Source organism: Neopsephotus bourkii, unplaced genomic scaffold (genome assembly GCF_033783945.1).
Source record: "Neopsephotus bourkii isolate Nb327-2 ecotype Australia unplaced genomic scaffold, CSIRO-AGI_Nbou_v1 NB_1617, whole genome shotgun sequence".
Lineage (NCBI taxonomy): Eukaryota > Metazoa > Chordata > Aves > Psittaciformes > Psittacidae > Neopsephotus > Neopsephotus bourkii.
Genome location: NW_026902092.1, coordinates 55,254 through 82,496, shown reverse-complemented (window position 1 = coordinate 82,496; position 27,243 = coordinate 55,254). Strand labels below are relative to the sequence as shown.

The 27,243-nt window shown below is 46.3% G+C and overlaps 1 long non-coding RNA gene across 1 annotated transcript; it reads left to right on the top strand.

Annotated features, from left to right (window-relative positions):
- LOC133222775 (uncharacterized) lies at window positions 1-25,733 on the top strand. Its single transcript, XR_009728369.1, has 3 exons — window positions 1-387; window positions 1,132-1,206; window positions 25,604-25,733. It is a non-coding gene; the product is annotated as an uncharacterized LOC133222775 (long non-coding RNA).
- The last annotated feature ends 1,510 nt before the right edge of the window (window positions 25,734-27,243 follow it).

The window sequence follows — 27,243 nt, the reverse complement described above, 5'->3', positions numbered from 1 at the left end:
GTGGGGAGGTCAAGCTGCTGCTACAGGGAATGCGAGGTAAGAAACCAAGCCCCTACTACTGAGGCTGGGCAGTGTGAGTTCTCTTCTTTCTACTTGTGCCGTAGCAGGACCCGGAAGTGCCACCGGAGCGGGGCAGCCTGTGTGCAGTGCCTGAGGCATCTCCAGCCACAGCAGGGCTCCAGTCTCAGCCTGGGGGACCAGGCGTCACTGACCCTTTTGATCCCTACTCAGGTGCTCAGCTGCCCCAGGGAGCCACCGCTGGAGCCCAGGCCATGCCCCACTGGAGCAGAAGTGATTTCAGCCAGTCCCCAGATGGATGAGTCCCTGCAGAGCTCAGTCCCTCCTCGCAGAAGACACTGTAGTCAAAGACCTAATGATCTTGAACAGGTAATGTCCACTCTCTTAGGCCTTGTACTTCTGCCTTTAGAAGACCCTTTGTTGTCAACATCATCTGTCATTTGTAATACCTGCAGGAAAGGTAAATTGTGCATGGGTCAAGGCAGCTATGATCCTGACCAGGAGCCCATTGCACATTACAGAGCCAGTGATCCCCTGAGCAGGCACAGGGCTGGTCTGCATTGCCCAAGCCCTGTGGCTGCAGTGTGAGCTTCGCCACCTCCTGGTAACGGGGTTCATGGGCAGCTCCTGCCTGATACTGACACACCAGCTGCCTGGCCCTGCCTGTATCTGGAAATGCAGCAAGAAGTTCTCATGTGAACTTCCTTCATGACTAATGCTGCTCTCTTGTGATGCTTTATGTATTAGCTCATAGCACCAAAAAGGAAGAGCTCTAGCTCCGCCTGATGGCAGGATGCCCAGCATCTGAAGGGACGTAAGATTTACATGCTACTTGTATCTCTCTTATTTCGTCTTATTAAAGCAGCTGTGGCTTCTCTGAACCTAGGGAGGAAGGCAGGAGTTGTGCAGCTGTTTATCAGGGTCTCTTGTTAGGCCTTTCACTTCTATGGGTGTCTGGGAGGAGGAGAGAGCCCTCTAGAGAGGCCTGTGAGGAAACTCACCCTGATCATAGGGGCCTCCTTGGAGGCTAAAGTCTTGGTGTGTTCTGTCCCAGAGCTGTCGTGGTATTGAGCAAGTAGGAAGTAAAGATTGAGCAAGGATATGCTCTTATAGGCATCCTCCCAGGAGAAGTAACCTGAACATCCTAGGGTGCTTTGAAGGTGTACCAGCCCTAGCCTAGACAAAAAAGTCAGTATGGCATCTTTCAGAAGAATGATAGCCACCATGCAAGTCTCAAAACTTAATCATAAAAGACGTGTGTGAGAACTAAGACTACAGCAGGGTCCTTCAGGAGAATATTTCTACGCTTGGTCGTTCAGAAATGAAAATGGACAACCGATTCCAAGGTATGTGCACTTTGCACAGTCCATTGTAATGCATTAGGAGAGATGTTTAAGCTCACTGCCATCCTCTCCGCACAAGGAAATACAGTAAATGCTCTGGGGACTGTTTGGCTTAGACATGCACTGAAGTCACACAGATTCAACTTGAAGAATATTATATATCAGAAACTCCCATTGGCACAAGGTTTAAACAGCTGAACTGTGCTGGTCCCCTTCTCCTCCATCTCTGTGTCATAAGGCACTGAGGAGCTTCTTAAGCAATGCTGCACATGAGGATATGAGAGAAACCAGCAGCCCTGCAGCACATGAATTTCTGAATCAAAGCCGTGATCACATATATGGCAACAAAAAAAGCAAGAATTTTGGGAGATATGGTCAGAAAATGAGTTTCAGGGCTCCAGCCCAACATTAATAACTAAGTTTATTTCCAGTGGTGCATGTTCACAACAAGTCCAAGGGACTTCTTTACCAGAAGTTAATCAAATGAGGATCTGCAGAGCCTACTAGGCACAAGGTATACCGTGAGCCTAAAATCTGCAAGCCCCTCATTGGAGAGGTGGTTGAAGAGCTAACCAACTTCTCCACATCCTCAGCAACACTACAGTTTGCAGGTTTGTGGCAGCACAGCCTCTCACTGGGTAGCTTTGCTGTGGCCTGCTACACCAGGCAAGATGCAAATCAGCTTCCAGTATCAGCACGTAAACCTAAAGCACATCTACAGCTAAGCCAGACACGTAGTGTATTGTTGGTGCCCCTCTAAGTGAGCTCCCTGAAAGACGTGGCCATAATGAAACCTAAATTACAAGATTAATCACTATTAATGAAGGACTTTAGAAACAGGGAAAAGCTTAACCTGAGATCTGAGTGGGATATATATGCCCTAAACATTAGCCAGTTTCCCAAAGCATTGTGCAGCACTCCCCTCAGCATGTATGACTTCTTGGTTATCTCCAGCCTCTTTCAGATGGCTGTGCTATGGAAGAACTTGAAATAAAAAACTCCTTTTGACACAGATGGCCCCTGCGGCTGGGTCCGTCACTTAGATTCCTTTTCTTCCCCCGAGTGTGAACATGGCATATCTGTCCAAGCAGTTTGCTGATCACAGGCACAGATTTGTAATAGGCACTTTCAGAGCGTGCAGATAATTTTCTCAGACCTCAAATACTTTGCTGAAATGGAGAAGCAGTTCAGCTCTGTGAGGTAAAATACTTAAGCTCAGGGTAGACACAACAGTGAAGCAGCTCTTCATTAATGGTTTTGCAAAAAACGGGTGTCCTAGCAAGTAGGCAAACACAGCAAAAGCAGAACTATGATTTGTATTTTCTCTCCCATCCACAAGTTCCCTCCCTTGTTTACCCATTGGTTGGGTACTCCAAGGTTTACGCCTATTCAGTGCTTATAACCTGTGCTAACTTTCCCGCCACTGTTTATACCTCCCCGTACTCGACATTGTATGCCCCTTCCTCTTATTTATTAACCACATCTGTATTAACCACATAATCCTTTTCCGGTTCAATTTTGCAAGTCTTTGCAGACATGTGGTACCCCAACTTACTGTTTAACCAGCCTGAACCAGCTTATTTTGTACATAGACAGTATTCTTTTTAACCAAGGAGTGTATATTTCATCTAGAGATGACATTGGCTTTAACGTGAGAGTGTGTCTTTTTGGAGTTACTACATCTCAAACCCTTTGTTTCGTTCCCTTAGTAACTTAGCCCCAGCCCCATTATTGAAAACTCTTTTAATATTGCAAAGCCTTAATATTGATCTTAAAGCTCTAATACTGGAAAGACTTACTATTGATCTTGAAGCTCAAGAAGTGGAAAGCCTTAATACTGCAAACCCCATTTCCAGTTATGTGAAAACGACACTGTTTCTCTCGCAATTCCCCCTTTCTCTTATTTATACTGGGTTTGGTTTTTGCATTTTCCTTACCGAATTGCCCCATATGTCGCTTTCAGTCTGGATAATGTAACTTCACGGTTTTGGTCTAAAGATAAGACGTCCCAACCATTTTTTTTTTATTTTTTTTTTTTTTAATCTAAAGCATTTCACCAGAGTAGGCTTGTGGTCCCATGAGCATTTGTTTGGACAAAGTTGTTTCAAGAAGTTGTACATGTCTTCCTATATATGGAATTATGTAGCACTTTATAGCTATTCATACATCTGCTACTACAATTACATAAGTAAAAACTGATACCACCATTGCTCTCCATTTTCCAAATCAGGATTCTAACCATCCTGTTAATGGAATACCTGTTCTCATATTTTCAGCCAATTCTTCTGCCAACGTATAGTGAGGCCTTGAAAGACCCTCATTATGGCTCCATCTGGTGTTCTGTTATTTGGAATAAATGTGCAACACGTATGCCCTAGCATTATGCATAATCCTCCTTTTTCATCTAGTATACCTAAAACTATTCTATTTTCACTGTATATTTGTCCCACTGTAGCCAGGCATTTAAATTTCTAAATCCAGTTTCTATTTCAAACATCTTACTTCAAATCTTTAATTGCAATTACATTTACTTTCTTGGAATTATTTGGTGGAGTCCATGTCCGCTCCGATGGAGGAATCGTAGTGTCCACAGGCTGGCCACATTCGTTCCTCTTTGGCTCCCAAGCCACTATTGTAAATCTAGCAATTGAATCCCTTTCTGTCACATCTGCCCCCAGACCATGAACTTGGCTTATTGCCCCTCCACCACTTGCAATTGCAAATGCATGGGACCACACTCTAAACCCCCACATTCAGATTCTATGTGACCTTTAAACATTGTAATTTTACTTTTTAGACATCTTCTCTAAGAACTGGGTGAGATCCAGCCATTAAAGCCAGTTGTAAACCAAACATCACTCTACCTAGGAAAAGGCGATTCCCAGTATGGTTGGAGATAATACTCTGGGTATTAATTACCGCAAATTGCTGTACAACCAGCCTGCACCGGTTTTGTTTCATAGGTTGTACGTAGATAGTATTTTTTTTAAGTACAGAGTGTGTCTTTCATCTTGAGATGACACCCTCTTTAACCACAAAGCGTGTCTATTTGAATAATTATATCTCAAACCCGTTCCTTCATTGCATTAGGAATTTAATGCCAGACCTAGTATTGAAAACTCTTATTATTGCAGAGCCTTACTATTGATCCTAAAGCTCTAAGATTGGAAAGTCTTACTATTGTAAAGCCTAATCCTCAGTTATGCAAAAACAACACTGTTTCTCTCACAGCTGGGAGTAACTGAAACACCACCACATTGGCCAGACCAACAGCGTCTTCTGCGTGGAGAACCTACAAACAGGATCAACAACATCTAGGGATGTAGCCGTCAACTGTGGCATAAGCAGGCTCACCTGAAACAGAAATTACAAGAAAAGTTAGGTCTGCTTATGAGAAGTACTCATGACAAGACTCTACAAAGGGCAGATACACTGGCCACCTGTGTTAGAGGGATGGAAGGAAAAGTGGATGAGGCTGAAAGAGATGTCTTGATTCTATGATTCTATGATTGCTGAGCAACCAAGGCATTTTACCAAATTCCATCACTAAAGTGAGAAATGGAATTATATAGCTCATGGTGCCAAAGGAGGGAAAGGCCCAAACTGCAGAGACTGGTGGGATCCCAAGCTTGGACATCCTTAAGCTCCACAAATGCCTACATAGAGGGCTTTGGTCAGAACTTCTCCTTAGTGAAACCTTGTCTCCAAAGTCAGTGTCCAGCTTCCCAGGATCTTTCATGGGGGGTTTTACTTCACCTAAACAATTCCCTTTAGAGAGCTAAGGCTCGTGATCTGATGGGGAAGAGCAAAAGCAGGTTTCTTCTGTGGAGCCAGAAACCCCATAAAGCAAGTAATACTTGTGCACTGGTCGGGGTGGGTAGAGGTGCCCTCCTGCATATTAGAAAAGACAGAGCTGAGGATCTGTGTGGCTCTGGGACTCCCAGTGCCCTGGCTCAGTGCTCCCCAACTGCCCTCCCAGACCTGGTATGAAGGCAAGAGGTTAGGCCAGCCTGGTCTTTACAGAGACCTGATGCCAAGGCTCGTCATGGTGGGCTGACATGAAGCCAGAGGGCATTGCAGATATAGTTGATCTGCTCACACACCTGGGTCTCAAAGAACTGAAACAACACAGACAAAATGGCCTTAATATCTGTAAGAAGAGGGCGAATCCCACTACAAAGATCTCTGTCCACAGCAAGGAACAGGTGATGTTGGGCTTCTGCAGAAAACATGGTAACTGTGAGTCATAGAATCATAGAACCAACTAGGTTGGAAAAGATCTCATCCAGAGAAGCCATCCCTTTACACAGCATGGTATTTCAAAGATGAGTGTTAAGTTCAGGAAGGTCTGCAGGACCCATACGGAAGGGGTCACTCAGCATATCACTACCTCTGGGGAGATCAAGCCAGCTTCCTAAAGGCACTGCATGTGACCTACGTACACCGTGGTCCTGCAGTCCCAGCTGACTTCTCTCCCACAACTATGGAGTAATAAAAAAGCATTGGGGATCTATGAAAGCAAAGTGTCTTGACTCGTTTGTCTTCTCTCTCTTTCCTGCCCATCCTTTTCCAAGCAGCTTTAAGCCCAAGTCTTTTGAAATGTGCTGTCTGGTACAGCTCCATTTCATGCCTGAGTGACAGCCTTTCATCCCACGTGTACGTATGAACTTGTTATCACTTGCTGTTTGCAAGCTTGCAGCAGACATGGGATAAAACCTCAGCCTCTGTGCTTCCTGTCCATAGAATCACAGAATCATAGAATAGTCAGGATTGGAAAGGACCTTAAGATCATCTACTTCCAGCCCTCCTGCCATGGGCAGGGACACCTTACACTAAACCATGTCACCCAAGATGGCGTCCAACCTGGTTTTTAACAGTGCCAGGGATGGAGCATTCACAACTTCCTTGGGCAACCAATTCCAGGGCCTCACCACTTTCACAGTAAAGAACTTCTTACTCATATCTTGACAAAAAATTCCTCTTTTTAAGTTTGAAGCCATTACCCCTTGTCCTATCACTACAGTCCCTAACAAAGGGTCCCTTCCCAGCATCCCTGTAGGTGTCTTTCAGGTACTGGAAGCTGCTAGGAGGTTTCTACGCAGCCTTATCTTCTCCAGGATGAACAGCTGCAACTTTCTCAGCCTGTCTTCATATGGGAGGTACTCCAACCCCCTTGTCATCGTCATGGCCTTCCTCTGGACTAGCCCAAACAGCTCTACGTCCTTTTCATATTGAGGACACCAGAACTGTACACAATACTCCAAGTGAGGTCTCATGACAGCAGAGTAGAGGAGCTGCATCACCTCATTAAATGCTTGGTTACATATGACACACAGCTGCAAGACACAGCTCAGCAGAAGAGCAGCATCACAGTCTTCTCGCCACCGGCTCTGGACTTCCCTAGCACTTGCTGGAAGTCCTGACTAGACCATTTTGCTATAAGACAGTCTGCTTTAGACTGATACATCCGCTCAGAGGGGTTCCCATGCTACCACGTGAGATATATGGTGAAGGGCTGCTGGCACACTTGAGTTCACATGGCGATGGCTTCACCCAGCTTGCATCCCCAGTGTGTCAGCGCCTTCTACTGCAAATTCATTTAAAGTCCTTCAGAGTTTCAGAGTCTGCTAGGTGGTGTCATGGCTGTAGGACACACTGGCCTTAAGTCACTGAGTACCTGGAAGTGAGCACGGCTGTTCAGGATGATGGCCACACCAATCGCGCAAGCAGGATAATGGGAAAAAGGTCACTACTTTGATTCTGTTACTTTGAAAAGGTAGTGGAAGGAAGAATAAAAACAAAAAACAACAGTGGAAACCTTGAAGTGGTGGGACCTTAAATGCCAAGGCAAGCCAAACATACTCAGGGTTAGCTGCAACATGTCCTACTGCTTCACTGCCAGTGCAACAGAAAGAAGGTAGGTCTGTGCCATCCTGGACTTCTACAACAAGGAATGGACATCCAGAGGACCACACTGCTACATGAAGGTGTTTGGGGGCTTTTACCTCACAAGCTTTGATGTGCTCTTTGCCATTCTTCCCAGATCTTCTCCAGCGTGGTAGTGCTCTGCTGGCAACTCCTGCCTTTGAGACAAATCACACAGTCATCTGATTAACACTGATTAAAAAGACCCTCTGATAGAAGGCATTACACGAAACCTGAATTGCCAGGGACGTCAGGGAGAAACCAGCAGTAATGTTTGAGCTCACTTATGGATGTACACTGCAAGGAAATACAGAGCTGTGCAGCAAGGTGGACGGTCATGCCACAGAGAAACGGTGAGAAACGGGAAATGGGGTGTGAAGCCATGGCATGCCTCTTGAGTGAGCTCCACCTCTGCTATGTTGGCCATGAGTTACTGAGGAGCCAGCCCTGACCCAGGAGCCGGAGCTCACTGAAGAGCCATGCCATGGCTTCACAACCCCTGTCCCAGGGAAGACTCCCCTCACCCTCCAAAGCCTGCATTTCCAAACTCACCAGAGTCTTCCAGAGATGGTTTCATATCAGCCAGATTGCAGACAGCTGCCAAAAATGGGAGGGAGGAGAAAGATAGAGGAGAGAACAAGTGCATCACCAATGGTATTGAAGCCCACCTAGAGAACATTGCCAGCCCTTCCATCTCACACCCAAACCCAGAGCTGGGAGAAGAGTTATGGGGCACGAGAGCTCCAAGAACATACACCCTTCCTACTCCTGTCCCACGGCCACCCACCTCTCTATACCTTCTCCTGCTGCTTCTGTGCAACCATGTTTGTGTTGTGGTGCACAGCTTGTTCCACCTCATCCTTATCCCTGCAGTGCTGCTTATAAGGGCACTTGGCTTAGGAGAGCCAACAAACAGGGCAAGAGTGTGTTAGCAAGCAAGGAGTTGCTATGACAACTCATGCAGCTAGCTCTGTAGGAAAACAGCCTCCAAGTAAAGAGGTGGCCAAAGGCTGCCAGCAGAGGCAGGGGACAGCACACAATGCCCCCAGTGCCCTGCTGCTTGAGCAAAACTGACCTCACAACACAAGCTGCACTTCATTTGGCATGAAAAGCTCATAGCAGTCAAGTCCTTGACATCTAAATCACCCTTATCCAACCGTGCAAGGCTCCTAATAGCCACGTCCCTGGTGTACTCTTCAGTTTTTCAGAGCACACTATGCTGACAAAAATGTGAAGGTCTTCCTCTGCTGCAGCTCTTGATGTAGTGTCTGCATGAGTTGCAGCAGAGGAAGACCCTCATATTTAAGACTGTGCCAGCACTGTGTGCTTATGTTAGTAGTGTTAAACCATGTAGCAAGGAAGAGCAGCATGGTTGCTTTACTGCCATTGTTTTCTCGTACTGCAGATTCCTGGTTTTCTGAATTGCCTCCATTATCAGTTCTATCTGTGAAAACAACAGAGTCAACACATCACTGACCATCGAAGCTCCACAATAGACTATGTGGCTTAGGAAATTAAGAGGCACAGGCCAAATTCAGATGGCCTTAAGGACCTATGTCCACCCAAAGCATCTTCACAAAAACAACCTTTTATACTTCTAGCTAAGCCTACACCTGTCTATGCAATGGAACTCTACTCATGAAATCCACCAATATATAGTACTGTATCATCTCCATAGAATCTAGGAAAAATGGGAAGCCCACTCCTTTCTGCTGTGTCCAAATGTGCAGCAGTTTTCTCTCATTTTCCAGACAAAGGAATCTCAAGCCAGGAGATGTTAACAGGCTTGCCAATTTTAGCAAACCCTACGGACATCACACAACACTATATATATAAAGATATATATATATGTGCTTTACGAAAATTCCTGGTTGAGGCTGGTGTCTCTGGAGGTGACCCCTGCGATAACCAGCCCCAAGAGGCACCCAAAGGAGAAGATGTGGCAATCACAAGAAGGAATTCAGAGGTTCAGCAGCAGGGCTTCAACATATAGGAAGGAGCTCAGGACTTCCTAGCAGCGGCAGGCACTGGGAGCATGCAGGGTGCTAGGGCATGGTGGGAGAAACGAGCCAGGAGCCAGGATCCATCCCCAAGGATGGTGATGGATCAACACCCTGACCTTCTTCCGATGCAGTTTTTGCTTTTCCCTGAATTCCTCCATTTTCTTTGCTTCTTCCCTAAGGGTTTCTGCCAGCTAGATCTGACCTTCTCCCACACTACCTGTGCAAAGAAAAGAAAGTTTCATATACATATAGATACACACAAATACACACATATCTATATATACACACATATACGCGTACATGAAAAAACTGTTGCTCAAATCACATGCTGTAGCTGACATCAAACTGACCCCACAGTACACCTCCATTTCCAGAAACATATAAAAGCAGGCATTTTGAAGTGGCTTCCAAGCAGCATTTCAGCGTCAGTCCTCCTGGGGGCCACCTTTCAGTGTAGGAAAACTGATACCAAGGAGTTCTTAAAGCAAGCACAGTCACATCTGCCCCTCACCCCAATGAATTCAGCCAGGTTTCAGCACACAGCAACCTGAAGCAAAGAGCTGCCCCAGCGTAGCACACTGTCAAGCTGGGCCACAAAAAACTGAGGCTAAAAAACCCTGAGGCTCATCCTGCTGAAAGTGAGTGGCCATACCGCAAAACATCACCTCAGTAAGCTCACGGAGGGACATACGCAAAGTGTAGTTCACGATTCAAGACCCAGAGCTGTTTCAAACCCACAGCTATCAATAGCCAGCTGCTTCAACAGCAGAGCCATGCTGGGGAGGTTCACCAAGAGTCAGGGCAGCAGAAAAACGTGGCTGCAGCACAGAGTGAACCCAGCACAGGAGAGCAGAGTGCCAGCCCTCGGGGTAGGGATGCTGCCTGCCATGTCTACATGGAAATGAACGGACAATGTACAGTGGCCAAAGCATCATCTTGTAGATGCTCTGATTAGAAGTGTGGAATCATTTAGGCTGGAAAAGTCCTTTAAGAGTATTGAGTCCAACCATTTACGCTATGCTACCAAACCTACCGCTAAACCGTGTCCCAAAGTGCCACATCTGCACATCTTCTAAACACCTCCAGGGATGCTGACTTCACCACTGCCCTGGGCAGCCTGTTACAATGCTTGACAACCCACTCTGGGAAGAAATTGTTCTTAATATTCAATCTGAACTTCACCTGGTGCAGCTTGAGGTCATTTCCTCTTCTCCTATTTCGTGGTACTTGGGAAAGAGACAGACCCCCACCTCACAACTTCCATTCAGGTGACAGAATCATTGCAGTATAGCCCCTAAATCCTGGCCAGTGCCTAGAAAAGTCTGGGAAATTCAAGTGTTAAACATGCATCGCAGGGCAGAGGAACCTGTCTTCAAACAGTAGTTTGCAAGATACATTTGCCACTGAACATGTAAGAAAACTTTCCTTGCAGGAGTACCATGCTCATTGCTGCATCCATTATCAGTCTTGTTGGCTTAAGGGGGAACGAGCACGGTGCTAATGAAGTCCATGTTTAAGAAAAGATAAAACCTGCTCTGTGTGGGGACTGTCTGCTCTGTCTTCATGTGTGGCTCCAGCCATGCCCTGCCACCAACTAACATCATGGACCCCAGCCATGAAATAAAACTTGTTCTGGAATCACAGCCATAGTTGACACTTAGATCTGACACTTGTTTTCCAGAATAGTGGTAAATTAATTCACCTATTTATTCTTAAAGGGCTTTGACAGCCAGGAGTTCACTGCCATTGATCTCTGGGGTGCAGTGTACTACATGGAAGAGGATAGGCTATTAACAGAAACATTTCCAATTTGACATGGCTATGAGTCAAGACATTTCAGTTCAGATCATTCCACAGCTACTGAAACGCAGGCAGTGACACCTTCCACTACACCAGGTTGCTCTAAGCCCCATCCAGCCTGGCCTTGAACACTGCCAGGGATGGGACATGTGTTTTTAGATAGGCACACACCCCCGATCTAACCGCTTCCAGCAGCAGACAAACAAACATGGACACAAACATGGACTGGAGATGACACCCTCTCCGCCACTTTAAACCCACTCGGGAATAGCCCCAAACACGAGACAAAGTGCTGACAAACACACCACGGCATGTAACAACCCCACAGGCCCCTCCCCTCTGCTCTAAGCTCGCGGGACCCACCACAGCTGGGAGGTGGCAGAGCCAGCTCAGACGAGGACCGGAGGAACCTCACCCGGAGCCAATCCCCACCTTCCCCCTGGCACGTTGGGCCTGCTCTTGTCATGGGACTTTTAGGCCCCCCTCACAGCCTCCACCATGGCCATGCTCTGTGGCACCACCAAGACGTGGCAACGGCTACTGCAGGCGGAAGCAGGGGTAGACTGACAGCACCCCCACCTGCTCCCTTCCAGTCAGCAGCGTGAAGGTTATGTGAAGAACGGAAGAACGCAACGCAGAACGCAGCCGTGGGACGCAGGGCGTGGCCGCCTGGCCTGGCCTGGCTGAGCCAGGTCTCCTGTCAGGAGGGGAGCAGGCTTGGGGTAGGCTCACATATACACTCCTATGGGAAGGCTAGCCTCCTTAGTAAGGGCCTTGGGGAGGTCAGGCCCCTCTGTGTTTGAAATGAGGATTGGCCCCCTACAAGGGCCTGTGGGGGACCAGAATCCTTTATAAAGTGCTGTGTGAAGGCATAGCTCCTCTATAGGAGCCTGGGAGGGAGATATGTTCCCCTGCTGAGGACTGGATGGGAGGCCAGGGTCATCTCTAGGAATCAGGGAAGAATCGAAACTTCTCTATAAGGGAGTGGCCAGGCTTCCCTATAATGACTGGCAGGGAGGTAAGGCTTATCTATGGAAGCCTAGGAGGAGGGCAGGTTCCTCTCTAAGGACCTGTGAAGGGGTCAGGCTCTCCTATAATGCTCCAGGGAGGGGGTGGGAGGGTTAGGGAGAGAGGGTACTCTATAGGAGTCTGGGAGAAGGTCACATGTCTCTATAAGGGTCCTGTATCTGGAAACGCAGCAAGAAGTTCTCATGTGAACTTCCTTCATGACTAATGCTGCTCTCTTGTGATGCTTTATGTATTAGCTCATAGCACCAAAAAGGAAGAGCTCTAACTCTGCCTGATGGCAGGATGCCCAGCATCTGAAGGGACGTAAGATTTACACGCTACCTGTATCCCTCTTCTTATTTTGTCTTATTAAAGCAGCTGTGGCTTCTCTGTCCCTAGGGAGGAAGGCAGAGGCTGTGTAGATGGTTATCAGGGTCTCTTGGTAGGCCCTTCACTTCTGTGGGAGTCTGTGAGGAGGAGAGAGCCCTCTAGAGAGGCCTGTGAGGAAACTCAGCCTGACTGTAGGGGCCCCTGTGGAGGCTGAAGTCTTGGTGTGTTCTGTCCCAGAGCTGTCGTGGTATTGAGCAAGTAGGAAGTAAAGGCTGAGCAAGGATATGCTCTTGTAGGCTTCCTCCCAGGAGAAGAAACCTGAACATCCTAGGGTGCTTTGAAGGTGCACCAGCCCTAGCCTAGACAAAAAAAGTGAGTATGACATCTTTCAGAAGAAAGATAGCCACCACACAAGTCTCAAAACTTAATCATAAAAGATGTATATGAGAACTCAGAATATGGCAGGGTCCTTCAGCAGAACGTTTGCACACTTGGTCTTTCAGAAATGAAAATGGACAACCGTTTCATTGGCATATGCACTTTGCACAGAGTATCCGGAGAGATGTTTAAGCTCACTGCCATCTTCTCCGCACAAGGAAATACAGTAAATCCCCCGGAGACTGTCTGGCTTAGACATGCACTGAAGTCATGCAGATTCAACTTGAAGAATATCATACATCAGCAACTCCCGTTGCTCCAAAGTTAAGGTACCTGGCACCAGTTTTAAACAGCTGAACTGTGTGCTGGTCCCCTCCTCCTCCATCCCTGTGTCATAAGGCACTGAGGAGCTTCTTAAGCAATGCTGCACATGAGGATATGAAAGAAACCAGCAGCCCTGCAGCACATGAGTTTCTGAATCAAAGCCGTGATCACGTATATGGTAACAAAAAAAGCAAGAACTCTGGGAGATATGGTCAGAAAATGAGTTTCAGGGCTCCAGCCCAACATTAACAACTAAGTTTATTTCCAGTGGTGAATAGTCACAACAAGTCCAAGGGACTTCTTTACCAGAAGTTAATCAAATGAGGGTCTGCAGAGCCTACCAGCACAAGCTCTAAAGTGAACCTAAAATCTGCAAGCCCCTCATTGGAGACGTAGTTGAAGAGCTAACCAACTTCTCCAGATCCTCAGCAACACTGCAGGGTGCAGGTTTGTGGCATCACAGCCTCTCACTGGGTAGCTGTGCTGTGGCCTGCTACACCAGGGAAGATGCAAATCAGGTTCCAGTATCAGCACTTAAACCTAAAGCACATCTACAGCTAAGCCAGACACGTAGTGTATTGTTGGTGCCCCTCTAAGTGAGCTCCCTGAAAGACGTGGCCAAAATGGAACCTAAATTACAAGCTTAATCATCATTAATGAAGGACTTTAGAAACAGGGAAAAGCTTAACCTGAGATCTGAGTGGGTTATATATGACCTAAACAATCCAGCATTCCCAAAGCATTGTGCAGCAATCCCCACAGCAAGTATGACTTCTTGGTTATCTCCAGCATCTTTCAGATGGCTGCGCATTGCAAGGACTACAAATCAAAATCTTCTGATATAGATGGCCCTTGCGTCTGGGTCCATCGCTTAGATTCCTTTTCTTCCCCCGAGTGTGAACATGGCATATCTGTCCAAGCAGTTTGCTGATCACAGGCACAGATTTGTAATGGGCACTTTCTGAGTGTGCAAATAATTATCTCAGACCTCAAATACTTTGCTGAAACGGAGAAGCACTTCAGCTCTGTGTGGCTGCTGTGAGAAATGGTTTGTAGCTAAAATCTTAAGCTCAGGGTAGACACAACAGTGAAGCAGCTCTTTATTAATGGTTTTGCAGAAACAGGTGTCCTTGCAAGTAGGTACACATAGCAAAAGCAGAACTATGATTTGTATTTCCTATCCCATCCGCAAGTTCCCTCCCTTGTTTCCCCATTGGTTGGGTACTCCAAGGTTTACAGCCTATTCAGTCATTTTTATCTATATGCTAACTCTCCTGCCTCTGTTTATACCTCTTCTTACTCGACTTTGTATGCCCCTTCCTCTTATTTATTAACCACATCATTCTTATCCACGTAATCCTTTTCTGGTTCGATTTTACAACTCTTTGGCAGACATATGGTACCCCAACTTACTGTTTAACCAGCCTGCACCACTTGGTTTGTACATGGAGATTATTCTTTTTAACCATGGAATGTATCTTTCATCTAGAGATGACATTGGCTTTAACCTCAGAGTGTGTATTTTTGAGTTGCTAGATCTCAAACCCTTTGTTTTGTTCCCTTAGTAACTTAGCCCCAGCCCCAGTATTGAAAACTCTTAATATTGCAAAGCCTTAATATTGACCTTGAAGCTCTAATATTGGAAAGTCTTAATATTGCAAAGCCCCATCCCAGTTCCCCTTTTATCTTATTTATACTGGTTTTGGTTTTCACACTTTCTTTACAGAATTGCCCCATATGTCGTTTCCAGTCTGAATACCATAGTTTCAGATTATTGGTCTAAAGGTAAGTTGTCCCAATCATCTTCACACTCCTTTTTTTTTTTTTAATCTTTTTATCTAAAGCATTTCATCGGAGTAGGGTGGTGGTCCCATGAGCATTTGTTTTGACAATGTTGTTTCAGGAAGTGGTACACATCTTCCTATATACGTAATTATGTAGCACCTTATAGCAATTAATACACCTGCTGCTACAATTACAGAAGTAAAACCTGATACCGCCATTGCTCTCCATTTTCCAAACCAGGATTCTAACCATCCTGTTAATGAAATATCTATTCTCGAATTTTCAGCCAATTCTTCCGCCAAGGTTGTGAGGTCATGTAAGGCTCTGGTTATGGTTCCATCTGGTGTTGTTATTTGGAATAAATGTGCAACACGTATTCCCTAGCATTATCCATATTCCTCCTTTTTCAGCTAATATGTCTAAACCTATACTTTTTTCTTAAGCCATCCTGCTGGTAGCATCTAATTGTTTGCAATTCCTTTTATTGCATCCCTGGCACGATTGATAAACTTCTGTTGATCAGAATAAATATAATTTATCCAATCTATATTTATATTGATTGTAACCTCCCAAAACACACACATTAGTATTCAAACCCTGTTGCTACTTTGTTCCTAGCTTTGTGGTTGTCAGGAACTCCTCAAAGAACTCTGACTGAATCAATAGAGATTCTATCCTCAAAGGCTGTTCCTAAAATACTTCTCTTTATTCTGTGCCTTGAGGAGTTTGTTTCCCTCTCAAATGCCAGGTTAAATGGAATTGCCAATTGAACAGTTGCACAGGAGCCCCTCCAGTTTGGAGGAAGTGCAGACCTTAGGATTTTCTTTTTCCCACAGCACCACCCTAAATCTGCTCTGCTGATTTTTATAGCTGAGTTGTTTCCTGCACTGTCCTCAGCCATAACAGCATGTGTTTTTAATTCTCCTAGAATTCTCCTGGTAGAATTCACAGCCTTTCATGAGAGACAAGCTTTATGGTTATCAGATGCTGCGGAGAAACATCAGGAGGCACTCTGATGTCCTTATCCTGCAGAGCAGGGAATATGAGTGAAGAAGGACTTAAAGGTTTTGTTTCGCCAGGGAGCCTTCTCCTGGTACAGTGCATTTATGTACATCATTCCTTGTCAGTCTCAAATCCATTCTAATGGAAAAGGGACTACCTGTGCTGAAGCACAGTCGTTCTGAAGCACAGGCATAACAACTGCTTCTATTTGAACTTTTCACTGTATGTTTGACCCATTTTACCCAGGCATTTGCATTTCTATATCCTGTTTCTATTTCAAATATCTACTTCAAATCTTTAATTGCAATTACATTCGCTATCTTAAAACTCTTTGGTGGAGTCCACGTCCCCACTGATGGAAGAATGGTAGTGTCCACAGGCTGGCCACATACATTTATCTTTGGCTCTAAAGCCACTACTGTAAATCTAGCAATTGAATCCCCTCCTGTCACATTTGGCCCCAGGCCGTGAACTTGGCTTACTTCCCCACCAGCACTTGCAATAACAAGTGCTATGGGACCACCCTCTAAACTCCCACACTCAGGTTCCATGTCACCTTTAAACACCATAACTTTTTAGAGATTTTCCCTAAGCACTGAATGAGATCCACTCATTAAAGGCAGTTGTAAACCAAACACCACTCCACCTAGGACAAGGTGATTCCAAGTATGGTTGGAGATAACACTCTAAGTATCACCTAGAGATGACACTGTCTTTAACCACAGAGCATGTCTTTCTGATTTACTGTATCTCAAACCCTTTGTTTCATTCCCTTAGGAATTTAACCCTAGACCTAGTACTGAAAACACTTATTATTGCAAAGCCTTACTGTTGATCTTAAAGCTCTAAGATTGGAAAGTCTTACTATTGTAAAGTCCCATCCCCAGTTATGCGAAAACAACACTGTTTCTCTCACAGCTGGAAGTAACTGGAAACAAAACCACACATTGGCCAGACCAACAGTATCTTCTGCCTGGAGAACATACAAACAGGATCAACAGCATCTAGGGATGTAGCCGTCAACTGTGGCATAAGCAGGGTCACCTGAAACAGAGAGCACAAATAAATTAGGTCTGCTTATGAGAAGTGCTCAAGACAAGACTCTACACAGGACAGAAACACTGGCCACCTGTGTTAAAGGGATGGGGGGCAATGGTGGATGAGGCTGAAACAGACGTCTTGATTCTATGATTTGCCAAACAACCAAGGCATTTTACCAAGTTCCATCACTAAAGTGCCAAAGGGAATTATATAGCTCATGGTGCTGAAGGAGGGAAAGGCCCAAACTGCAGAGACTGGTGGGATCCCAAGCTTGGACATCCTTAAGCTCCACAAATGCCTACATACAGGGTTTTGATCAAAACTTCTCCTTAGTGAAACCTTGTCTCCAAAGTCAGAGTCCAGCTTCCCAGAATATTTCAAGGGGGACCAGACTTCTCCTAAACCATTCCCTTTACAGAGCTAAAGCTCATGATCTGATGGGGAAGAGCAAAAGCAGGTCTCTTCCGTGGAGCCAGAAGCCCCATAAAGCAAGTAATACTGGTGCACTGGTCGGGGTGGGTAGAGGTGACCTCCTGCACATTAGAAAAGACAGAGCTGAGGATCTGCATTGCTCTGGGACTCCCAATGCCTGGCTCAGTGCCCCCCAAGGGCCCTCCAAGAGCTGGTGGGAATGCAAGAGCTTAGACTAGCATGGGCTTTATGGAGACCTGATACCAAAGCATATCATGGTGGGCTGACATGAAGCCAGAGGGCACTGAGGAAATAGTTAATCCGCTCGCACTCCTGGGTCTCAAAGAACTCAAACAACACAGACAAAATGGCCCTAACATCTGTAAGAGAGCAAATCTCCTCTCTTCTGATCTCTTCTCATCCCACTACAAAGATATCTGTCCACATCAAATAGCAGGTGATACTGGTCTTCTGCAAGAAACATGGGAACCATGAGTCATAGAATCATAGAACCAACTAGGTTGGAAAAGACCTCGTCCAGAGAAGAACTCATCCCTTTACACAGCCAGGTATTTCAAAGATGAGTGTTCAGGAAGGTCTGCAGGACCAATATGGAAGAGGTCACTCAGCACACCACTACCTCTGGGGAGACGAAGCCAGCTTCCTGAAGGCACTGCATGTTCCCTAGTTACCCCATGGTCCTGCAGTCCCAGCTGACTTCTCTCCCACAGCTATGAAACAATAAAAAAGCATTGGGGATCTATGAAAGCAAAGCATCTTGACTCGTTTGTCTTCTCTCTCTTTCCTGCCCATCCCTTTTCCAAGTAGCTTTAAGCGCAAGTCTTTTGAAATGTGCTGCCTGGTATAGCAAAGTTTCATGAGACTTTATACACTTCCCTGAAAGACAGCCTTTCATCCCACGTGTACGTATGCACTTGTTATGACTTGCTGTTTGCAAGCTTGCAGCAGACATGGGATAAAACCTCAACCTCTGCACTTCCTGTCCATAGAATCACAGAATCATAAAATAGTTAGGGTTGGAAAGGACCTTAAAATTCTCTAGTTGCAACCCCAATCCCATGGGCAGGGACGCCTCACACTAAACCATACCACCCAAGACTGCGTTCAACCTGGCCTTGAACACTGCTAGGGATGGAGCTTCACAACTTCCTTCAGAAACCAATTCCAGCACCTCACCATCTTCAAAGTAAAGAACTTCTTCCTTACATCTAACCTCAACTTCCCCTCTTTAAGAATAAAGCCATCACCCCTTGTCCTGTCACTACAGTCCCTAACAAACAGTGCCCTCCCCAGCATCCTTGTAGGTGTCTTTCAGGCACTAGAAGCTGCTGGGATGTCTCCACACAGTCCTATCCTCTCGAGGATGAAAAGCCTCAACTTCCTCAGCCTGTCTTCATGTGGGAGCTGCTCCAGCCCCCTTGTCATCCTCATGGCCCTCCTCTGGACTAGCCCCAACAGCTCCACATCCTTTTCATATTGAGGACACCAGAACTGTACACAATACTCCAAGCGAGGTCTCACGAGATCAGAGTAGAGGAGCAGCATCACCTCATTAAACCTTTGGTTACACGTCACAGAGAGCTGCAAGACAGAGCTCAGCTGCAGAGCAGCATTTTGTTGCTTTCACCACAAGTTCTGGACTTCCCTAGCACTTGCCGGAAGTCCTGGCTAGACCACTTTGTTACGAGACAGTCTGCTTTAGACTGATTAATGAACTCAGATGGGTTCTCATGCTACCACGTGAGATATATGGTAAAGGGCTTACCGGCACACTGGGTTCACATGGAGATGGCTTCACCCAGCTTGTATCCCCAGTGTGCCAGCACCTTCTGCTGCAAACTCATTTAAAGTCTTTCAGAGTTTCAGAGTCTGCTAGGTGCGGTCCGGGCTGTAGGACACACTGGCCTAAAGTCACTGAGTACGCAGAGGTGACCAATGCTGCTGAGGATAACGGCCGCACGAAACGAGCAAGGAGGTTAACGGGCAAAATGGTCACTACTTTGATTCTGTTAATTTGAAAAGGTAGTGGAAGGAAAAATAAAAACAAAATAATAGTAGAAACCTTGAAGTGGTGGGACCTTAAATGCAGAAGGCAAGCCGAAGACACAGCGGTAGCTGCAACACGTCTTGCTGCTTCACTGCCAGGGCAACGGAGAGAAGGCAGACCTGTGTCAAACCGGACCCCTGCAGTTACGAGTGGACATCCAGAGGAACACAGTGCCATTTAAAGACGTTTGGGTGCTTTTACCTCATAAGCTTTTACGTGCTCTTTCTGTCATTCTTCCCGGATCTTCTCCAGTGCAGTAATGCTCTGCTGATAACTCCTGCCTTTGAGACAAATCACGCTGTCATCTGATTAACACTGATTAAAAAGACCCTTTGCTAGAAGGCACTACACGAAACCTGAATTGGCAGGGACATCAGGGAGAAAGCAGCAGTAATACGTGAGCTCAGCTATGGATGTGCACTTCAAGGAAATACAGAGCTGTGCAGCAAAGTAGAGGGTCATGCCACAGGGAAATGGTGGAAACAGCTTTGGTAGAGCTATGCAGGCATCCCCACCTCTGGTATGTTGGGCGTGAGTTTCTGAGGAGCCAGGCCTGACACAAGAAATGGACCTCACTCAAGAGCAATGCCATGGCTTCACAGCCCCTGCCCCAGGAAACACTCCCCTCACTCTCCAAAGCCTGCATTTCCACACTCACCAGAGTCCTCCAGAAATGATTTCGTCTGAGCCAAACTGAGGAACAGCTGCCACAAATGGAAGAGAACTCTAAGATCGCCGGACTCACCGCAGACAGGAGGTGGCGGAGCCAGCCCGGACGAGGAGCGGCGGAACCTCACCCGGAGCCAATCCCCGCCTTCCCCCCAGACCTTGGGACTGCTCTTGGGGCGGGCCTTGTGGGGCCCCCTCACGGCCTCCGCCATGGCCATACTCTGCAGCACCACCAAGCCGCAGCCACGGCTACTGCGGGCGGAAGCGGGGGAAGATTGACACCGCCCCCACCCGCTCCCCTCCAGTCAGCAGCGCGGTGGCTACGTGAAGCACGGAAGGACTCAGCACAGAACGCAGAGCTGGGAGCCGGAGCATGGCCGCCAGGCCTGGGTGAGGCAGGCCTCCTGTCAGGAGGGGAGCGGGCATGGGGTAGGCTCACATATAGGCTCAGATATGGGAAGGCCAGGTTCCCTAGTAAGGGTGTGGGGGGAGGTCGGATTACACCATAGGATCCTGTGGGGAGGCCAGGCCCCTCCATAAGTGTTTGAGATGAGGATCAGCCCTCCTGCAAGGACCTGTGGGGTAACAGAATCCTTTATAAAGTGCTGTGTGGAGGCCAAGGTCTTCTATAGGAGCCTGGGAGGCAGATAAGGTACCCTACTGAGGATCAGATTTTAGGTTAGAATCATCTCTAAGAACCAGGGAAGACTCCAAACTTCTCTATAAGGGAGTGGCCAGGCTCACCCTAAAAGGAGGGAGGCAGAGCTCATCTATAGGAGCCTGGGAGGAGGCCAGCTTTGCCTATAGGGAGGTGTGGAGGGAACAGGCTCTACTATAAGACCCGCGGGGCGAAGGGGGGTGAGGAGGGACTCTTCTTCATAAGAGTCTGGGACAAGGCCATGTGTCTCTATCAGGGTGTTTGGGGAGGTCAAGCTGCTGCTACAGGGAATGCGAGGTAAGAAACCAAGCCCCTACTACGGAGGCTGGGCAGTGTGAGTTCTCTTCTTTCTACTTGTGCCATAGCAGGACCTGGAAGTGCCAACAGAGCGGGGCAGCCTGTGCGCAGTGCCTGAGGCATCTCCAGCCACAGCAGGGCTCCAGTCTCAGCCTAGGGGACCAGGCATCACTGACCCTTTTGATCCCTACTCAGGTGCTCAGCTGCCCCAGGGAGCCACCGCTGGAGCCCAGGCCATGCCCCACTGGAGCAGAACTGATTTCAGCCAGTCCCCAGATGGATGAGTCCCTGCAGAGCTCAGTCCCTCCTTGCAGAAGACATTGTAGTCAAAGACCTAATGATCTTGAACAGGTAATGTCCACTCTCTTAGGCCTTCTACCTTGGCCTTTAGAAGAACCTTTGTTATCAACATCATCTGTCATTTATCATACCCGTGGGAAAGGTAAATTGTGCATGGGTCAAGGCACAGATGATCCTGACCAGGAGCCCATTGCACATTACAGAGCTGGTGATCCCCTGAGCAGGCACAGGGCTGGTCTGCATTGCCCAAGCCCTGTGGCTGCAGGATGAGCTTTGCCATCTCATGGTAATGGGGTTCATGGGCAGCTCCTGCCTGATACTGCCACTTACACCAGCTGCCTGGCCCTGCCTCTATCTGGAAACGCAGCAAGAAGTTCTCATGTGAACTTCCTTCATGACTAATGCTGCTTTCTTGTGATGCTTTATGTATTAGCTCATAGGACCAAAAAGGAAGAGGTCTAACTCTGCCTGAAGCCACCATGCCCAGCATCCGAAGGGACATACGGTTTACATGCTACTTGTATCTCTCTTATTTTGCCTTATTAAAGCAGCTGTGGCTTCTCTGTCCCTAGGGGGGGAGGCAGGAGCTGTGCAGCTGATTATCAGGGTCTGTTGTTAGGCCCTTCACTTCTATGGGTATCTGGGAGGAGGAGAGAGCCCTCTAGAGAGGCCTGTGAGGAAACTCAGCCTGACTGTAGGGGCCCCTGCGGAGGCTATAGTCTTGGTGTGTTCTGTCCCAGAGCTGTTGTGGTATTAAGCAAGTAGGAAGTAAAGGCTGAGCAAGGATATGCTCTTGTAGGCTTCCTCTCAGGAGAAGGAACTTGAATATACTAGGGTGCTTTGAAGGTGCACCAGCCCTAGCCTAGACAAAAAAGTCAGTATGACATCTTTCATAAGAAAGATAGCCACCACACAAGTCTCAAAACTTAATCATAAAAGATATGTGTGAGAACTCAGACTACAGCAGGGTCCTTCAGGAGAATATTTCTAACCTTGGTCTTTCAGAAATGAAAATGGACAACCGATTCCTTGGCATGTGCACTTTGCACAGTGCATCAGGAGAGATGTTTAAGCTCACTATCATCTTCTCCGCACAAGGAAATACAGTAAAACCCCCGGAGACTGTCTGGCTTACACACGCACTGAAGTCATGCAGATTCAACTTGAAAAATATCATACATCAGCAACTCCCGTTGCTCCAAAGTTAAGGCACCTGGCACCAGTCTTAAACAGCTGAACCATGCTGGTCCCCTTCTCCTCCATCCCTGTGCCATAAGGCACTGAGGAGCTTCTTAAGCAGTGCTGCACATGAGGATATGAGAGAGACCAGCAGCCCTGCACCACATGAGTTTCTGAATCAAAGCCATGATCACGTATATGGTAACAAAAAAAGCAAGAACTTTGGGAGATATGGTCAGGAAATGAGTTTCAAGGCTCCAGCCCAACATTAATGACTTATATTATTTCCAGTAGTGCATAATCACAACAAGTCCAAGGGACTTCTTTACCAGAAGTTAATCAAATGAGGGTCTGCAGAGCCTACCAGCACAAGCTATACCATGAACCTAAAATCTGCAAGCCCCTCATTGGAAACGTAGTTGAAGAGCTGACCAACTTCTCCAGATCCTCAGCAACACTGCAGGGTGCAGGTTTGTGGCAACACAGCCTCTCACTGGGTAGCTGTGCTGTGGCCTGCTCCACCAGGCAAGATGCAAATCATCTTCCAGTATCAGCACTTAAACCTAAAGCACATCTACAGCTAAGCCAGACACGTAGTGTATTGTTGGTGCCCCTCTAAGTGAGCTCCCTGAAAGACATGGCCAAAATGAAACCTAAATTACAAGCTTAATCATCATTAATGAAGGACTTGAGAAACAGGGAAAAGCTTAACCTGAGATCTGAGTGGGATATATATGCCCTAAACATTAGCCAGTTTCCCAAAGCATATGCAGTGCTCCCCTCAGCACGTATGACTTCTTGGTTATCTCCAGCCTCTTTCAGATGGCTGCACTTTAGAAGAATTTCAAATCAAAACCCTCTTATGACACAGATGGTCCCTGGGTCTGGGTCCATCGCTTAGATTCCTTTTCTTCCCCTGAGTGTGAACATGGCATATCTGTTGAAGCAGTTTGCTGATCACAGGCACAGATTTGTAATGGGCACTTTCTCAGTGTGTAGTTAGTTACTTAAGACCTCAAATACTTTGCTGAAACAGAGAAGCACTTCAGCTCTGTGTGGCTGCTGGGAGAAATGGTCTCTAGGTAAAATCTTAAGCTCAGGGTAGACACAACAGTGAAGCAGCTCTTTATTAATGGTTTTGCAAAAAATGGGTGTCCTAGCAAGTATGCAAAAGCAGAACTATGATTTGTATTTCCTCTCCCGTCCACAAGTTCCCTCCCTTGTTTCCCAGTTGGTTGGGTACTCCAAGGTTTACAGCCTATTCAGTGCTTATAACCGTGCTATCTGTCCCGCCTGTGTTTATACCTCCCCGTACTCGATGTTGTATGCCCCTTCCTCTTATTTATTAACCACATCTGTATTAACCACATAATCTGTTTCCAGTTCAATTTTGCAACTCTTTGGCAGACATGTGGTACCCCAAGTTACTGTTTAACCAGCCTGCACCAGCTTAGTTTGTACATAGACAGTATTCTCTTTAACGAAGGAGTGTATATTTCATCTAGACATGACATTGGCTTTAACCTCAGAGTGTATCTTTTTGAGTTACTAGATCTCAAACCCTTTGTTTTGTTCCCTTAGTAACTTAGCCCCAGCCCCAGTATTGAAAACTCTTAATATTGCAAAGTCTTAATATTGATCTTGAAGCTCTAATATTGGAAAGACTTAATATTGCAAAGCCCCATCTCCACTTACATGAAAACAACACTGTTTCTCTCACAATTCCCCCTTTCTCTTATTTATACTGGGTTTGGTGTTTGCACTTTCTTTACAGAATTGCCCCATGTCGCTTTCAGCCTGTATAACGTAACTTTACAGTTTTGATCTAAAGAGAAGTCATCCCAATCATCTTCAAATATATAATTTTTTTTTATTATTTTTTTTATCTAAAGCATTTCACCAGAGTAGGCTTGTAGTCCCATGAGCATTTGTTTTGACAAAGTTGTTTCAGGAACTTGTATACATCTTCCTATATACGGAATTATGTAGCACCCTATAGCTATTCAGACACCTGCTGCTACAGTTATGGAAGTAAAAACTGATATCACCATTGCTCTCCATTTTCCAAATCAGGATTCTAACCATCCTGTAATGAAATACCTGTTCTCATATTTTCAGCCAGTTCTTCTGCCAACATAGTGAGGCCTTGAAAAGCCCTGGTTATGGCTCCATCTGGTATTCTATTATTTGGAATAAATGTGTAACACGTATTCCCTAGCATTATGCATTCTCCTTTTTAGCTAATGTATCTAAAACTATTCTATTTTCACTGTATATTTGTCCCATTCTAGCCAGGCATTTAAATTTCTAAATCCTGTTTCTATTTCAAACATCTTACATCAAATCTTTAATTGCAATTACATTTACTGTCTTGGGATTATTTGGTGGAGTCCATGTTCGCTCCGATGGACTAATGGTAGTATCCACAGGCTGGCCACATTCGTTCCTCTTTGACTGCCAAGCCACTATTATAAATCTAGCCATTGAATCCCCTCCTATCACATCTGCCCTCAGGCCATGAACTTGGCTTACTGCCCCTCCAGCACTTGCAATATCAGGTGCATGGGATCACACTCTAACTGCCACATTCAGATTCTATGTGGCCTTTAAACATCGTAATTTTACTTTTTAGAGATTTTCTCTAAGCAGTGCGTGAGATCCACCCATTAAATCCAGTTGTAAACCAAACATCATTCCACCCAGGACAAGGTGATTCCTAGTATGGTTGGAGATAATACTCTGGGTATAAATAGTTACCTCAAATTACAGTTTAACCAGCCTTCACTGGTTTAGTTTCATAGGTTGTACATAGATAGTATTCTTTTTAACCACAGAGTGTGTCTTTCACCTTGAGATGGCACTGTCTTTAACCACAAAATGTGTCTTTTCAAATATCTCAAACCCTTTGTTTTATTTCCTTATGAACTTAATGCCAGACCTCGTATTTAAAACTCTTTATTATTGCAAAGCCTTACCATTGATCTTAAAGCACTAAGATTGGAAAGTCTTAATATTGTAAAGCCACATCCCCAGTTATGCGAAAACTAAAATGTTTCTCTCAGAGCTGGGAGTAACTGGAAACACCACCACACTGGCCAGACCAACAGTGTCTTCTGCCTGGAGAACCTACAAACAGGATCAACAGCATCTAGGGATCTAGCCGTCAACTGTGGCATAAGCAGGCTCACCTGAAACAGAGATCACCTGAAACAGTCTGCTTATGAGAAGTGCTCATTACAAGACTCTACACAGGACAGAAACACTGGTCACCTGTGTGGATGGAAGGCAATGGTGGATGAGGCTGAAAGAGATGTCTTAATTCTATAATTCTATGATTTGCCAAACAACCAAGGCATTTTACCAAGTTCCATCACTGAAGTGCCAAAGTGAATTATATAGCTCCACTATATAGCTTAAGCTCCACAAATGCCTACATAGAGGGCTTTGATCAGAACTTCTCCTTAGTGAAACCTTGTCTCCGAACTGTGTGCCCTGCTTCCCAGGATCTTTCAGGGGGGACCAGACTTCTCCTAAACCATTCCCTTTACAGAGCTAAAGCTCGTGATCTGATGGGGAAGAGCAAAAGCAGGTTTCTTCCATGGAGCCAGAAACCCCATAAAGCAAGTAATACTGGTGCACTGGTCGGGGTGGGTAGAGGTGCCCTCCTGCACATTAGAAAAGACAGAGCTGAGGATCTGCGTGGCTCTGGGACTCCCCGTGGTCTGGCTCAGTGCTCCCCAAGTACCCTCCCAGACCTGGTACGAAGGCAAGAGGTTAGGCCAGCCTGGGCTTTACAGAGACCTGATACCAAGGCACGTCATGGTGGGCTGATATGAAGCCAGAGGGCATTGCGGAAACAGCTGATCTGCTCACACTCCTGCGTCTCAAAGAACTCAAACGACACCGACAAAACGGCCCTAACATCTGTAAGAAGAGAGCAAATCTCCTCTCTTCTGATCTCATCTCACTACAAAGATATCTGTCCACAGCAAGGAGCAGGTGATGCTGGTCTTATGCAGGAAACATGGGAATCATGAGTCATAGAATCATAGAACCAGCTAGGTTGGAAAAGACCTCGTCCAGAGAAGAACTCATCCCTTTACACAGCCAGGTATTTCAAAGATGAGTGCTAAGTTCAGGAAGGTCTGTATAACCCATGCGGAAGGGGTCACTCAGCACACCACTACCTCTGGGGAGATGAAGCCAGCTTCCTGAAGGCACTGCATGTTCCCTAGTTACCCCATGGTCCTGCAGTCCCAGCTGACTTCTCTCCCACAACTATGAAGCAATAAAAAAGCATTGGGGATCTATGAAAGCGAAGTGTCTTGACTCGTTTGTCTTCTCTCTCTTTCCTGCCCATCCCTTTTCCAAGCAGCTTTAAGCCAAGTCTTTTGAAATGTGCTGTCTGGTATATCTCCATTTCATGCCTGAGTGACAGCCTTTCTACCCACGTGTACGTATGCACTTGTTATGACTTGCTGTTTGCAGGCTTGCAGCAGACATGGGATAAAACCTCAACCTCTGCACTTCCTGTCCATAGAATCACAGAATCATAGAATAGTTAGGGTTGGAAAGGACCTTAAGATCATCTGCTTCCAGCCCTCCTGCCATGGGCAGGGAGACATCACACTAAACCATGCCACCCAAGAATGAATCCAGCCTGGCCTTTAACACTGCCAGGGATGGAGCGTTCACAACTTCCTT